The 16,787-nt window shown below is 36.4% G+C and overlaps 1 protein-coding gene and 1 pseudogene across 9 annotated transcripts in view; both read left to right on the top strand.

Annotated features, from left to right (window-relative positions):
• IMMP2L (inner mitochondrial membrane peptidase subunit 2) overlaps positions 1-16,787 on the top strand; it is a 980,891-nt gene that overhangs the window by 908,842 nt on the left and 55,262 nt on the right. The gene's annotated exons all lie outside the window — the stretch shown is intronic.
• LOC143689815 (Krueppel-like factor 11) lies at positions 2,367-8,508 on the top strand (annotated as a pseudogene).

The raw sequence follows: 16,787 nt of genomic DNA, 5'->3' as shown, positions 1-16,787 counted from the left end.
CAAGGGGTGAGAGAAGTTACTAGAACTGAGAAGAGAGGGATAAGTAGACGAGTCACCCTTGAGAGATGCATTGACCTTCTAAATTTCTGCTTAATCTCCCCATTATACTAACAAATCAGAAGCTGGGGGGCAAATGAATCCACTGACTCAATCCATGTGGGTCACCCTCCTGGGACAGAAGTCTCCTTTGTTACATGCTGCATATAATGCCTAGACCATTATCTGGCATATCTTAAATATAATAAATATATGTTAAAATGTGTAATTTAAATGAACAAATCATCCTCCTCAAGATGGAATCTACTACAGGAAGATAGAAGCTTATTGACTTTCTTTGGTCTCTTTTCCACAGCTTTACTCCTTCTCTTTTTTAGTCATAACTCAAATACAGACGACTATCTACCATTGGAAAGGATAATTTTTTTAAAATTTCAGTATTTAAGATGGTCAGTCTTAACAATTTCTCATATAAAGGCTGTAATCAAAACAAAACCTTAAATTAATAGTGTGGAATAGAAATGTACACATGAATAAAATTTTAATTTTTTCTCATAGTTGTTTTCCTAATTTGGTCTTAGATAATATTTCTTGTGGTGTGTCCATCCCAGAATCAATGTTCCTTTAGAGTTCAGTGCTTGGCCTCTTTCTTTCCTCACCAGGAACACTGGCCAGCAATCTCATCTAGCTACAGATTCAAACAGCATTCATTAGCAGAAGGGGCACCAACACTTATCTCCAGCCTGTGTCTTTTTAACCTAGGCTTTACAATGTAAATGCCACATCCAACTGCCTAACATACATCTTTACTTGAAAATCTTGTAGGAATCTAAAACTCACACTGGTTGTAACTGTATCTCCTTTCCCCCTCCATCCACCAGCCTGTTTTTCCTGTTTTATCTCTGAGGACAGCATCTTCATCCTCCAAGATCCATGTCAGAAAACTGGGAGTCCCTGATGCCTTTTACCTCTTCCTCATCTACGATCTTATTAACCACCACAGCCTATTGCTTTTTACCTCCTAAATATCTCTCATATCTGCAACTTCCTTCTCATCTCTACTCCTGTGGCCCTAGTTCATGTGCTCATCATTTCATGTCTAGATTTTTACAGTGGTACCTTAAGACTCCTATAGGTCTCCTTGCCTATAATTGTTCCATTAAATCTCTCATCCACAATGCTACTAATGTGGTCTTCTTACATGCAAATCTTACCAGGTCCTTCTTAGGTAAACTTTGTTAAATGGCTCCTTTTCACCTATAGCATAAAACCTGAGCTCTTTTAGGTGGCATATAAAATCTTTCACTGATTATTTCCCTCTATGTCCTTTCAATTCATGCTTCAGAAGTACACACTCCATGCACTGATTAACTAAATCTTTCCCATGGTCTCTAATACCTCCATGCCTTTGCACCTCATGTGGTTCCTCCTGCATGGAATGATTTCCCCAATCTTATCAGGCCAGTAAATCTCTGCTTCTCCTCTAAAACCTCCTTCCCTCCTCTCTTTTCAACTATGCTTTGTAATAACTGCAGAATAGCCTTTGCATAGCATCTTATAATGATTTGTTTTGAAATCTATCTCCCCACTAGATTCTAAGCTCCTTCAGAGGAGAAACATTTTTTTAATCTTGATATCCCCAGTGCCAACCACAGTACTTGGCGTATAGTAAGTGCTCAATAACTATGATGAACAAATGCTACATTTAGCTTTGTGGTATCACATAATACGTATATCTTTGTATAAAATGCAGAATCACAATTTTAAACAGGTACCTAAGTTTTTTTTGTTGTTGTTTGTTTTGTTTTTAGGCACTTAATTTTTTTTTTTTTTTTGTCATGGGCATGCCCCAAGAATCGAACCCGGGTCTTTGGCACGGCAGGCAAGAACTCTGCCACTGAGCCACCATTGCCCGCCCTAGACACTTAAGTTTTTAAGAGTCTCTTAAACAGTATTCTAAATAACTCATCTCCTATTCACTTTTCTCTATTTTAGTATACAAAATACTGAAGGAAGCTAGTTTTGTATTTTCCTAATGATTGTGAAAAAATTGCCTTTTATTAAGCTTTCTTTAATTGTGGTAACATATAGATAACACAAAATTTCCCATTTTAAACATTTAACTGTGCACCTCAGTGATATTTAAAAACAGTTGTTTGTAATTGTTAGACATATTTAAATACTTTAGAAAGTAAACTAAGCATTTCTCTCAAAATGAATATATACAAACACAATACTTATTACACTTAGGAACACAATAGTTCAAGTTATGTTTTAAATTACAGCTATAAAATTGAAACTAAGGATCAACCATATTTTAATTAATATTGATATTTTAGATTCATAGTTTATATTGCAGTTATCATAATTTCTGTCCTAACCCCATACCTGTGTCATTATTTCAGTTCAACTATATACTCTTTTTATACTATGTTATCAGGGCCTGATGGTCAGATAAAAATTTGGCAGTGACTTTGGAAAAGAACAGAATATGCTGTAACCGTGCAAACATTCCCTGGTTTTCTGAGGGGCACATTAAAAGTATAATGCTCTTGTTGGAGGGATATATAGAGCAATAAACAGTTTTGTGGGTGATTAAACAATGAAGTGAATACAAATTTCCCAATTACCAGCAAAAGGCCCTTATTGCAAATATGCTACGGTGCCATGAAAATTCCTTTTGTATATTAGTTTTTATAACATATTATTTTATGAACTTTATTGTTATTAGCTTTATACTAAGCAGTAAGCAGATGTGTCTGCCCCTTAAAATACCCCAAATTGAATTTCCAATATTCAAAATTCAATTTAATATCACTAGAACCAGAAAATAACTTTTCCCTTTCTATAAACTATTTCTGTACCCATAGAAAAGCAGAAATAAAAGAGGAATGACATTTAATCCAGAAAAGATATGCCTTTGGGTAGAGATAGCTGTTGAGTAAAGCTGACAGATTTCTACAAAAAGAACAGTTCATAGATAGAAAAACTGTGCTCTACATCTTCAGGCTATTAAATCTGGACTTTCTGAAAAAAGACCAACTGGCTAGCCCAGTCACCTCTGAAATAAGGTATTAGACATCTTGAAATAACATCAATATTTGCTGATTATATTAACTGGAATATCATTATTTTAAAAACAGCAGTGCAATATAGAAAAAGAACTGGCAAGCGATACTTTTTCCTTCTGTAGCACTATGAATTGAATGTTGATATCTTTTACCTTTTGACCCCATTTTTAAGAACAAGCTTCAAAAAGAGAGAAATTATTTGATGGCAACATGTAAGCTTGGAGAGAGGAAGGGGAAAATGCTAGCTGGAAGAAATTCTCCAATGGTGAAATAAATGTGATTTCATACTATGCAACAGATTTTTGGGAAAAAATCTTGATACCAGTTTACTCAGAAACTTGCGTAACACCCCAAAACCTTTATGATAGGAAATAAAGCCATCTGGATTCCCATTTGTTTTTCAGAATCCATTGTGAAGCAACTTAGGATCATCTGCACATGGAATCAGTTAATTATAGTGTTTAGACACAGTTTCCCAATATTGCAAGCATTTTCTTCTTTTTCCATCTCTCTTCTTCTTCCGTTGACTGCACACACACACACACATCCAAATGAAAGCCTATACCTCTTTGGTCCTCTCCCTTTGCCTATCTTTCTTTGAAAAATCAAACGTGATGTACTACCACATGCCATTGGTTTATATCAATGCGAATGGCAATTGAAGGACCTCAGTTATGAATAAATTTGTGATTCCTGTTTAAATGTGATTTAGAAAATTGAGATATCTTGGTATTGCTGTGAGGGTATAGGATTCAACATTTCACTGTAACATAGGCTTCTTTATATAATTCCATTATAATAATGTGTGGCATTTTGTTATAAGAGCTAAGTGTTAGAAGGCACATGACATGCCCATTTGCAGGGGTCAGTAATGAAAATAAACAGGATCTCAGCTTCTTAGTCAGGGATTAACAAATGAAAAGTATTCAGATCAAAGGAAGCCAAAGTGGGTTATGCACACCTCCCTCTATTCTCTTTTCTAATATCTGAAATCTTTTTGGATGGAGTCTTCTATTTGAGTAGGTAGTTTGAGAGCTAATTGAACTATTTGAAGTAGAAAGATTTTCAAGAAGATTTAGAAAGTAACTATTGATTTATGGAAAAGCAATAGAAGGAATATTTGCAGTTTTTACTCTTATACTCCTTCCTGATCCCCAACACTAACCAGAAACTCCATAATCAAGCATTTCCCATATAGCATCAAGCATAACTGATATTCCCTTAGAGGTTAAAGAGAATTCATGAAAACCGTAATAAACAGAGTGTTACCATAGTGATCCATGAGATCTTTTCCTTTAAAGGACCTAACAATTCATCTCTCCTACTTTCACTTCCTGATTGGTAAAATGAAGGACCTTACTTGATTTCCTCTCTCCAATCCATTTCAGCTCCAACATTCTACGATATTTGGTTTGCTGCAGATTCAATGTTTTTCTTTCTGTTCGTCACTAACAGCTCTGGATGTAGTCTCAAAGTAACTTCTTTCAGGAAACGGTTTCTCTTTTCTTCCCACCTCTTCTCAATATTGAAGTTTCCTCCTTGATTGGCTGAAGGCAAACATGGTTTGGTGGGTCTACCTGCCTCCTTCGCTGCCTTTCAGAAGCGGTAGAGAAATATATGCCAGATGATCTTCTTGAGGCCAGAACAGCCATGCAGCCGTGACACTGGTGGGTCAGAGAAGCCAAAGACTTGAAAACAACATAAAATATATAAATGGCGAAGGTGGTAATCATAGGCTTTTGATAATGTAGGACACCGATATATTTTTTAGGGGATGGGGTGGGGCAGGGAGGAGGATATCCTTTACAATCTTTAATTAGATATTCCAAGAACAAAGTGAAGCATCAAAACACATTTTAGGCTTGTGGTCCGAGCATGTCACGACCCAGGAAGAGGCCAGGGCACTGCCGCCCTGCTCCAGGCCCACGCCCCCCAGCCGCTCTGTGCACCTGGACTGTCAGCACCAGGCATGCCGTAGGCGCTGCTGACATCCTGGACATACGTGAGTCAATCTTGGAGAGGAAGCGGCCTGACAGCGAAAGGTCTACCTGTACCATCTTGGAGCACACAGACCTCGACAGTGTTGGCTCTCTGTGTGCATGAGCACCTTGGGTCAGAGATCCCAGAAAGGTGACCTGCTAAGGATATGGCCTCTCACATCTGTCTCTGACCCTGGGGATGTCACCACCACTGTGCTGGTGGATGTAGCCACACCAAGGTGCCAAACGACTTCCATTCACTATCAACCCTGTGCATGACTCCTCCTCAGAACTCTGATCTCATGGGACCATCAACAGGTACAGCTGTTCCTTCCCAGGTGTACCTGATTCCAAAGCACGGTGGTCCTGGCCGCCACGGCTCCAACTGCCAGAAGCCAAAGTGGAGCCAGTCCCCAGCATACCCTCTAGAGCCATGTTGATGAATGTGACCTGCTGCATGGGAGAGAGTCTGGCACCTGACAGCTCAGACTCCAGAGGAGAGAAAGAGAAGCACATCTGCTAGGACATTTTGAAGCTGTGCAGGACACACCTGGTGAGAGCAATTTGCTCAGCACTAACTCCTTGTCCTGCAGGCCTTGCCTACACAGCCTGGGATGTGGCCTGTGGCCTGGTGGCCTGATCCCCAGAGCCAGCAGGCAGGGTGGCCCATTGTAGTGCAGACCTGCTCACCAAAAAATGATGAAAACAACTTGCCAAGGAAAGCTACCGGTATGATTTCTGTCCCTGTCCCTACTCCCCCTGTCCTTTGCCAAACAATCCCTGTGACCAGACAGTATGAAATGCTATTAGCCTTTTTGAGTCCCTTCCTCCAGTGTCTGCAGGATGGTCAAACCCATCCTACACCAGCAAGCCCAAGGGCCCCAGGCTGTGTTCCCGTTCCCATCTGTGCCTCAGGGAGCCTTGATGCTGCTTCTCCCCCAGGCTGCCCTCCCCCACCTGCCACCTGCTCATCCAGTGCCATAGCCATGGGGAACACCAAGTTACTGCCCCTCCCACCTGTTCATCACCTCCAGCCAAAACTGTGCTCCTCAGGTGGGCATCTCCCGGAGGAGGAACTGTTTGCAACTTCCGAGACTGCTGGAAAGCCTGCTGCAGAAGTTCCCACTCAAGGCTCATCTCTGCACTCACATGGGAGAAATCTTTCAGCTGCAGCTGGAATAGCTGAGATTAAAAATTTGCCCATTCAAGGGCAGTGCAGGAGTCTCTCAGTGGTAGAATTCTCGGCTGAAATGCCCGAGACTGGGGTTCACTTCCTTGGGCCTGCAGATGCCAAAAAATAAAAATTTGCCCGTTCAGATGAACTTTCTCGCCACTGCAGTACTCACGCAGGGAGAGAAGAAGTTTGTGTGCCCCATGTATGAACCGTGCTTCTTGCGCAGCCACCACTTGAACCACGCCCAGTGTCACAAAGCCACTGAGAAGCTCCCTGGTTGGCAGGCCAAGGTGGACAACCTGAGCAGGACTGTCTCAGCAGAGAAACCCGAGAGCCTGCTGGTGACCAGGCCAGCCTCCTCCTGAGAGGTCTGCCGGACAGTTACCCATGGCATTTGTAAACAGCCGTTATTCAGGTGTGGAAAAACACTAAAGAATTGATTGGCTTCCTCTCCAAAGAACTTGGGGGATTAGAGGTAAGTGGGAAGCTAGTTCTGATGAAAGGATGTTAACTTTTCTTTTTGCTTGGAACCCTGTTACTATCTTTAGTAACTTCAGAGCTTTTTAAGGAAATGGAAAGAAAATTTGATAAGCTAAGTCACCAGCTTTCTAACTAACATTTTAGCATAAAGTTTGCAAAATCTGGGTTTTTACAACCTTTCTGTATGTGTTTTGTAGAAATGAGACAGGGTACTAATTTTTATACCATTTCCTATAAAAATATTTATATTGTCGGTGCTCAGATCACCAATTTCTGCATAGATGATTTTACAACCTACTTTTCGGTGTTTGATAACAAAGTTTTTATAATGACCCTGCTTTTAGTAAACTTGGTGCAGTTTCCAGCCAAAATAGAAATCATAAGTTTATAATCTGGCCTTTTAGATCTAAGAGTATTTTAGAATCAGAGCTAGAACTGTTATAAGGTCCTCTTAAAGAAAAGGGTATAAAAAACTTTGAAGTCAGCTTCTTTGTAAAATTTTCAAGGGAAATTCCAAGCAACTAATCCTTCTAGGCTATAGCCCAAGAAATTTAAATTTTGGTTAACTAGAATCAGTCACCTGTGTCCAAGGAATGGCTTGTGAAGGATGTACCCCAAAGGATAACTTAAAATACTTAATAGATACCCAGTGAGCAGGAAGCTGCTGTAGGATTAAGGGTCTATGTTTAACATTTGTCTTTTGGTTTGTATCTCAAACACCAAAAGGATAATATAAACACTCAAGCAACTGGCTGCTTTGTAAATTGCAAATTAACTTCTTTTGATATGGCCTTATCCATAGTATATTGTGGATAGAATAATTTCGTAGAGTAAAAGGGGATGTCCTTATTGGTTGAATGAATTTTTTGCCTGAGTACAAAGTAAAGTGCATTTACAGACTGTCCAGCCTCAATACTCTAATTCCTTTATTTATTAAACATTAAAAACTGTAGGAAATGCAAGTTAGGCTAAATGTTGCTACTCAGTTGAAATTTCATTTGTTTTGTTTGGAGGAAATTGTTTTGTTCGAACAGGAAATTACTTGGAATGGAGTAAAAGTGAAAATTTTTTTACATTCTACCTAGAAAGTAGATTGTGGTACCATGTTTAAGCTGTGTGAGCCCATGTCCCAGATATACAAGAGACTTTTTCCTCTTGTGTCCAGTAAGCCACTAAAACATTTTTGTTAAACATTGTTGGAAATTCAGGCAACAAAATAAGTATAAGGAACACATATGAACTACTTTATGGGCCTGGAAATATTTCCTTATGGTGCAATGTGTATTCAGATTTTGTCTTTGCCTTGTAGTTATTGGCATTTACCTTTAAAGTGATGGTGAGTTGAAATAGTGAATAATTAACTTTAATTATTAGTTTTTAGTGTTCAGGTTTTTTTCATCTTTGATACAACCCTCACCTGGTCATTCATTGTGTGTTACCTATTACTTATATTGAGCTTTATTGTCAAATGCTATTTGGCATGTGTATGTAAGTAAGTGCTGTTTGTATTTCTATGAGAGTTTCACATTTTTCGATGCTTACATGGTTGAGTATTTTTACTTATCATGAGACACAATTGCAAAAAAACCATAATTAAAAGTATATCTCCTGTTTTTCTCCATCAACCCAATCCTTTCTGTCTCCCACTAGTATTTTAAATCAGCATAAATGTTTTTGACAAAATGCCATAAATGGTATCAGATTTGGATATTTCTCTTAATTATGATGCAAAATAATTTTGTCCTACTGGTACTCTGGTAGTAGCACTAGTAGGACAATATTCTTTGAGTATTTGGTTGATTCTCACATAAAAAATAGATAAGTTAAAAATGGTTTTAATTTACACTACCATTTCCTGATTAGTTTAGAAATAACTCATATAAGCCCCCTTTATTTTTCCTGTTTGTTCATGGAAAGATTGTAACCTTGAAATTGTTCCCATGTGGAAAAAGTATTTATCCTGAGGACCAGAACCCTCGTTGTTTTGTGGCCTCCCTAACTTGACATCTCTGAGTCTCAGGGGCAGGCGGGTTGAGGTAGGTCCCCCAGTGTGCTTTTTTATAGCTTGAGAGATTTTGCTTAATTTTTTTTTTTCACTTTGAGCCTTTTAAGTAGTTTCTATAATAAAATTTATAATTTCATAATTAATTTTATGGAACAGACTGACTTCTTTAACCGAGTATGTGTGATATAACTTTTTCCTTTGAATTGGAAAAAACCACACACACATTAAATTTTTTGTTTGCTTGTTTGGAAAAAAAATACCCACATACTTTAAATTGTTTTTTATTTCCCCTATAGTAATTGTGAATTGGGAGTGCTACTCAGACAAGCTATTGTAATTATAATAAGAGAGAAACTGATTGTATATTTCCAATGGGACAAGTATTTCAATACTTGTTAGACTGAATCAGAGAAGATCTTATATCCTAGAAAATGCTTTGTAGCTGACCACTTCTATACACAGAATCCATCCTCAAGAACTATTTAAGTAATGCCTATTTTTAAAAGCCCAAGTAGAAATTGTATTACTCAGCAGTGGTTATCAAAATTAGATATGTCGTAACTGCCAGTGGTGCTTCTTCAAAAATGAAGTTTCTAGAATCCTACCTCTACAGATACTGATTTAGGAATTTTAACAATGGGATTTAACAATCAGCAATTTCAATAAATTTCTAATCTCCCACCCCTCCCCCTCACCCAGGGTGGTTCTGTTGCAGAATCTGATGAGAATTTACCAGATGAGAATCTAGAGTGGAATAGAGCACTTGGAAATTAATCAGGTTTATTGGATACATACAATCTTCTAAAGTTTGAAGCCACGTATTCTTTCATTTTATTTAAAAATGTATTAATTTGCTTAAAACTCTTAAAATATTTAACACAAATAATATAAAATATTTTCATGTTACATGTAATCACAGAATTATTAATTTGGGAGTAACCATAATAGAATGTAGTCCAGGTTTAAACAAACAAATCTAACTTATTACATCTCCGAGTTGCCCAGTTACTAATGTGCTATGGCACCGCTATGAGGTTATCTTCTTTACTTTATTACGATTTATTATGTTAACAGCTAGATCTTGTTCCAGCATTCCAAAGAAAATTTCCTGGAGCACTGACTGGTTACCAAGGCTATTCTTCTTTCTCTTCAGTTTTCTTGCTTTTGTTTTTTGTGAATGTTTCATCTTATTTTCTCAAGGCCTCTTAGAGTTGCTTGAATGTTGGCTTTCTAGAAGATTGTTTGTAAAAGGCTTGGGGAAATAAGTTGAATTGTCTAGACAAGGAAAAAATAGAGGGTTATACAGCAATTAAATGTATGTTACTAAGGAGTACCATAATAATATTTGTCTCTCTTCATTTTTATCCTGTTCTTCCCATCCATCATATATAATGAGATTTGCCTTGCAAATACCGATGTGTTATTTTTCCCATAATAACTTTCTTCGGAAGGTGCCTGTGTCTTACAAACTATTTCTTTCAGTGAGGGACAAAAGAGGCAATATCTTGGATAGTGTTTTGTCATGATGCCTCAAGAGAGAGTTGCCTAAAGAAGATCCTAACATATTAAAAGTAAACAAGGCATTCTACTAAAAAGATTTGTCATCTTTTCGTTCTAGGAACATTTGTTAACCTGGGAATTTTTATCATTTCCACTCAAACCATATGGTATTTGATTTGAGTGGAAATGACGTCTTAAATTTATGTAAAATTTTGAGATCTTGTTCATTGTGGATCTTTTTGTATTAATTTTTACTTTTTAAAAATACTGCATTAGGGGCGGGCCGCGGTGGCTCAGCGGGCAAAGTGCTTGCCTGCTATGCCGGAGGACCTCGGTTCGATTCCCGGCCCCAGCCCATGTAACAAAAACAAAAAAAAAACAAAATACAATAAAACAAGAAAATGTTTAAAGATGTTTCCCTTTCTTCCTTCCTTCCTTCTCTCTGTCTTTCCTTTAAAAAAAAAAAAAAAAAAAAAAAAATACTGCATTAAAGTACTATTTATTTTGATTATTGAGGATTTTTTGATACTCCTTTAAATTTTGCACCCAAAGTAGATCTCACTAGCCCCACCCTAGTCCTGGCCCCATTTTCTATTATTAATAAACTGTGTGTACAGAAAGTACAGTATTTCAGAAGCATTAACAGTAAATCTCAAAACCAGCACAGGGCAGACACTCATTAAATTGGATAAAAATTTTGGGCTGCCTTAGATGTTGCAAGTTTTTCCTGTCTATCGTGGATTTTCTGGGGTGAAGCACCATAATTGTTACTGATTTTTTATTTTCTTCCTATTTATGTGCCTTTTTATTGTTGTGAAATAAGGAATAAGGAAGCTTAGTTTAAAATATATAAAAATAAATGAAATTTTTAAAAAGAACAGTCCTTGCATCTATTTACAACATAATCCCAAATACCCAGTAGATATTCAGAGTTTTACCAATGTTCTCAGTTTTTCCAGGGGTTTCAATAATTCATAGAAATGTTCCTTTAGAATATGCCCTTGAATAATTACTTAATAGAAGTGAATTAAACAGGCTACCAAGTCTTCCTATAATTCAGTGACCTTGCTTTGTATTGACAAAAAAATCTCTTAGAGCTAGTTCCTATGTACTGCATGTATTGATGTCTTTCTGAAGGCCTGGATCAGTGAGGAGAAGCAGTAACTATGTACTCTCTTTGTAGTTGTTTAAAAAAATCTTCAGACCATAGAGATTTTTAGATTGAATTTGTACTTGGAAACATAAACCAGGTAATCCTTGCAGTATATTGGAAAGTTTTCATTTTTGTGACATATGTATGCTTCTATAGTTCACTCCTGGCAGCTTTTCTAAGTAAAACCATTACTTTCTGGGAGCTGGATTTTAGCTGCAAAAGGTTTGCTCTCTTCTGAAGTTTGACATGATGGCAATTGTTTAACAGTTTAAATAACATACCTTATTTTACTTAACTTTTATTTAATACTTTGAAAATTATCTCTAGGTAATATAAATAGGAATTCTGCATGCTCAGATTCAAATGCATTATTTGATAATGCATTGCTACTATAATATGAATAATTACTTTGTAAATTATAGTTCAGACATTCCTGCCATAAGTAGAATTGACTATTTGAATGCTCTCCTTAAAGTACTCTTTCTGATCCTCAGGGACCATGTGTCTTCATTACATACCACTGGACCTGTAACACTCATTTTAATATTTATTAATTTTGAGAGTCTACAAACATGTTTCCTATTGTGACAAATTTAAATGAGATTGATTTTTAGTAACAGTAAGTTCTTTTTATATAAGTGTATCACATATTTGCACCAGGAAATTTGGAAAATATAAAAAACTATAAAGAAGATAATAAAAATCATCACTAATGAAACTCCCTAGTCATTATTAGAATTTGGATGTGCTTCCTTTTAGACCTTAATCTGTGTAATATATATGTAGGAATGTACATTTGTATGGGGGAGAGAGAGAGAGAATTATTATATTGCTTTCCTCACTTAATATTATATCAAGGGTATTTTTTCATGCCATGAAGTAATCTGTAAAAATGTTTTAGTAGTTGCATTTATCATCATATAGCAGTATCATAATTTTATGTTATATAATTTTTTACATCATTTTTGCCTATCTTGGGATAGTTGTCTCTAATTAATTCTATCATATTATTATATAATGTTCTGCAATGAACGTCTTTTTTTATAAATATTTCACTATATCTCAAATTCTTTCCCTAGGATTGTTTTAGACGTTTACTCATGAGATATAAAGATTTTTAAGACTCGGGTTACATATTGCCATTATTCTTTTCTGAAATATTGCTATAGCTACATTTTTAGAAAAAAAAAATATAAAGGAAATATGCAAAAAATAATCACAAAGTCTTTACATAGCTAATACCTATTAATTTAAAGTTTCTATTTTCCATATTTTTATTCTATAAAAAAAAGCTAGAGAACTGGTCTTCAAAGTGATTTATACATGACAATCCAGTGAGGTTGAAAAGACAGTACTGGAAATTTCGTTTGTATTTATTTGTGGAAGTTACCTTCTCTGTCAAATTTTATGATTTCTACATAATAATATAATAAAATATGTACATGATTTATAAATAAACATACATGTATTGAGATTACAAGCTCAAATTTTTTTACTAATGTGAGTATGTACTTATGGCAGAAATTCAGAGTTGCCTTCCAAAATTCTTCCTTCCTTCTTTCCTTCCTTCTTTTCTTAGAAGATGAAGGACATACTTTTTCAACTGGGCACTTTGCTATCCATCTAAAAACAACTACAATTGTTGGCCTCCCTTTGTAGTTGGTATGGCCTTGTGACTAAATTTGGGCCCATACAATGTAAGCAAAGCTATGTACAACTTCTCAGATGGTTCCTTTAAAAAGAGAGGGCATGCCCTTTCTCTCTTCTTCCTCCTTCTAACTGCATGGATTCCAGATATGGCGACTGGAACTTCAGTGGGCAGCTTTGGTTATGAAATGACCTTGGGAATTGCAACTATCTATAGTGGAAAGTAAGATGGGCTAGTCTCCCGGTAACACAGTAGAGCTGTCATAAGCACTGGATAGTAAACCAAACCACTGTTTTGGGAATCTGTATTTCTGCAGCCAAATTTAATATTTTTTTGTAGTTTACAATATCATCCATATAGCTGTTCATTTATCATCAACTGACTTTTTTTTCTTTTTGTGAAAAATAACATATACACAGAAAAGCAATAAATTTCAAATTGCATCACAACAATTAGTTGTAGAACAGATTTCAGATTTTGGTATGGATTGCAATTTCACAATTTTAGGTTTTTACTTCTAGCTGCACTAAGATATTGGAGACTAAAAGAAATATCAATATAGTGATTCAGCAATCATATTCGTTTGTTAAACCCTATCTTCTCTGTATAACTCCTCCATCACCTTTGATCTTTCTCCCACTCTTTAGCGATATTTGGCCTATGCCCATTATAACTTTTTCATGTTGAAAGGGTATGCCAATACTATGGGATAGGGGAATGAAACTAGTTGATGTTCTGGAGAGGCTGGCCCCTTTGCATTTTAAGGACTTACCTGGTCTAGGGACTCATTTAGAGGTTGCAGTTTTCTGGAAAGTTATCCTGGTGCACAGAACCTTTGTAGAATCTTATATAGTACCTCAAGTGTCCTTTAGGATTGGCAGGAATAGTTTTGGTTGAAGCCCATTATCCTCAAATACTTATCCTTTCTATTCAACAACTTATGCCAAAAGCCTGGGTCATTTACTGGGCCAAGGGCATATAGTAGATTTTTCTGTGCTTAGGAAATCAGTAAATTGAAACTGTTGACAATTTCCTTCAATTATTTAGTTTAGGAAACATTACTTTTTCCATGGGGTCCTGAGTTCATGACAGTAGGAAAAACCCTTATAAAAGCAGACTCGTGTAAGCCCGAAGGAAAAACTTCCCTCCTGATAGCTCTGTCCATTCTTTCACAGAGGTCATTAATTCAGTACAATTTTCTAACTTCTCAAATTGTAACATACAGCATCAAAAGTGGGGAGGTCAGTTTCAGAGATCTCTTTATTTTCTAACTGAAAAAAGATTTAGAGTGATTTGTTTGAAGGCTTTGCATGTCTCCCTTTTTAAATTACATTTCAAAGTAATAAGCTATAATTAATATTAACCAATAGATACACTTCACACCAGCAAAATAATTTTATTTTTAGTTCAATATTATTACTCTTAAAAATTTTTTACAAGAAGTCATAGCTCATAAGCCTTCAATGAGCTGGCCCCTGGTTAACTCTTTAGCCCCCACTCGGTGCACTGCCCTTTGGCCACTGAATTCTTCATGCTCTCCAGCCTCCAGAACTTCACCTCACCCTTGTTCTCAGTATACATGTCCCCCTTGTCTCTTTAGATACCAGCTTTGACATCACTATAAAAAGGGAACCCTTCTAAAAAGTCCTTCTCTTATGGGTTCCAGTACTTCTCCATTCCTAGCAGGCATCATCCTATTTCCTGATAATTATCTTAATTATCTTAATTAATTATCTCGTTAATTATCTTTCTACGTAAGTAGTCTGTAAACTCCACAAAGAAACCACTTTTATACCCAGCACCTAGTTCAGGACCTGACACACACACACAGGTGCTCAATAACTATTTAATGATGAGTAAATGAAATATAATTAAGGGTGACTCATATTTATCTATTTCATTCTGAAGTCAATGGAGACATTTTATGTCATATTTATGATGTAAATAGCTATAAATTTTGAGCAAGTCAAGAATTCACATGATTGTTGCAAGGTATTGAATGCATTTTTCATGATTGTGTTTATATATTTGCCTATGCACTTAGAAAAGCAATCTAGGAAAACACTGACATGAGCTTGAATTCCATACTCAGGATCTTAGTACATATTCTGTGTCTTTGTGTCCTTTCTCTTGTGTCTCCCCCAAACTACATAGCCTGTCAGTGGATTTCATTATACCAATGACAAACATGTGAGAACAGCACTCACCCAGTTTTTGAATGCCAGATATATTCTTGTTGTTTGTACAAAACTCAGAGATTCTGCATTTATTTATTTAATGTTTTTTGAATACTTTCTATATATCAAGCATTATATGTACTTGGTCAGCTAAAGCTTTATATTTAAATTTTTTATGATTTTCTATTTACTGAAATACATTTTCTTATAATACACATAATAAATGTAACATTTTGCAGCCTTTCACAGAAATAAGGAGTTCTTTACATGAATATATTTTCCTTTAATTCTGACATCTAATATCCATTTTAGAGATCAGGGACCTCTGGTTAAGAGAAGTTAAATTAAGACATGAAGGAAACAATGACTGTTCAGAAGAGTTAATCTGATTGGATTATTGTGCTTTAGATATATTTTAATTACTACCTCTTTCTATTCACAACCATTAAAGTGAGCCCATCAATTGCAGTGTGTTCGGTTTTTTTTTAACTTTTTTATTGTATAATATAACATATGTACAAAGCAAAGAAACTGTTCTAGTTTGCTAGCTGCCGGAAAGCAATATACCAGAAATGGAATGGCTTTTAAAAAGAGGAATTTAATAAATTGCTAGTTTACAGTTCTAAGGCCAAGAAAATGCCCCAATTAAAACAAGTCTATAGAAATGTCCAATCAAAGGTATCCATACAGGGAAAGATTCCTTGGTTCAAGAAGGCCAGTGAAGTTCAGGGTTTCTCTCTCAAGTGAGAAGGCACATGGTGAGCACAGAGTTTCTCTCTCAGCATCATCTGCTTGCTTTCTCTCCTGGCTTCCAGTTTCATGAAGCTCCTCAGGAGGCGTTTCCTACTTCATCTCTAAAGGTTCCTGGCTGGTGAACTCTCTGCTTCCTGGTGCTGCAGCATTCTCTGCTCTCTCTGAATCTCCCATTCTCCAGAACGTTTCCTCTTTGATAGAACTCCAATAAACCAATCAAGACCCACCCAAATGAGTGGAGACATGTCGTCCCCTAATCCAGTTTAACAACCAATCGTGACTAAATCACATCATACAGGGAGATGATCTGATTATAGTTTCAAACATACAGTATTGAATAGGGATTATTCTACCTTTATGAAATGGGATTTTGATTAAAGCATGGCTTTTCTAGGGGGCATACTTCCTTTTAAACCAGCACATTATTTTCACAGGACTCTTCAGCAAGTAGTTAAGGACAGATCCCAGACTTTGTCATGGAACATACATACCATCCTCTCAGATTTTCCTTCTAGGTGCTCCAGAATATAGGAGGCTAGAAGGAATAAATATTTTTTTATCATCACAATCGACTTTTTTTTCTTCTTCTTTTTCTTAAACTTTCATATATACACAAAAGCAAACAGTTACAAAGCGCAGCACAACAATTAGTTGTAGAACAGATTTCAGAGTCTGAAATTTATGGTATTTAAAGAAAATCATGAAATGTGAAATCCTTATAAAAATACGGGTCCTTGTAAAACTATAGGTCCTGAGGGTGTGTGAGGGTAGTTCAGTAGTAGAATTTTCTCCTGCCATGCCAGAGACCCAGGTTTGATTCCCGGCCCATGTGCTTCCCCAAAAAACAAAC

This window comes from Tamandua tetradactyla, chromosome 1 (assembly GCF_023851605.1).
Source record: "Tamandua tetradactyla isolate mTamTet1 chromosome 1, mTamTet1.pri, whole genome shotgun sequence".
Taxonomy (NCBI): Eukaryota; Metazoa; Chordata; class Mammalia; order Pilosa; family Myrmecophagidae; genus Tamandua; species Tamandua tetradactyla.
Note: the sequence above shows the minus strand (reverse complement) of the source record. Positions and strands in the feature narration are given on the sequence as shown.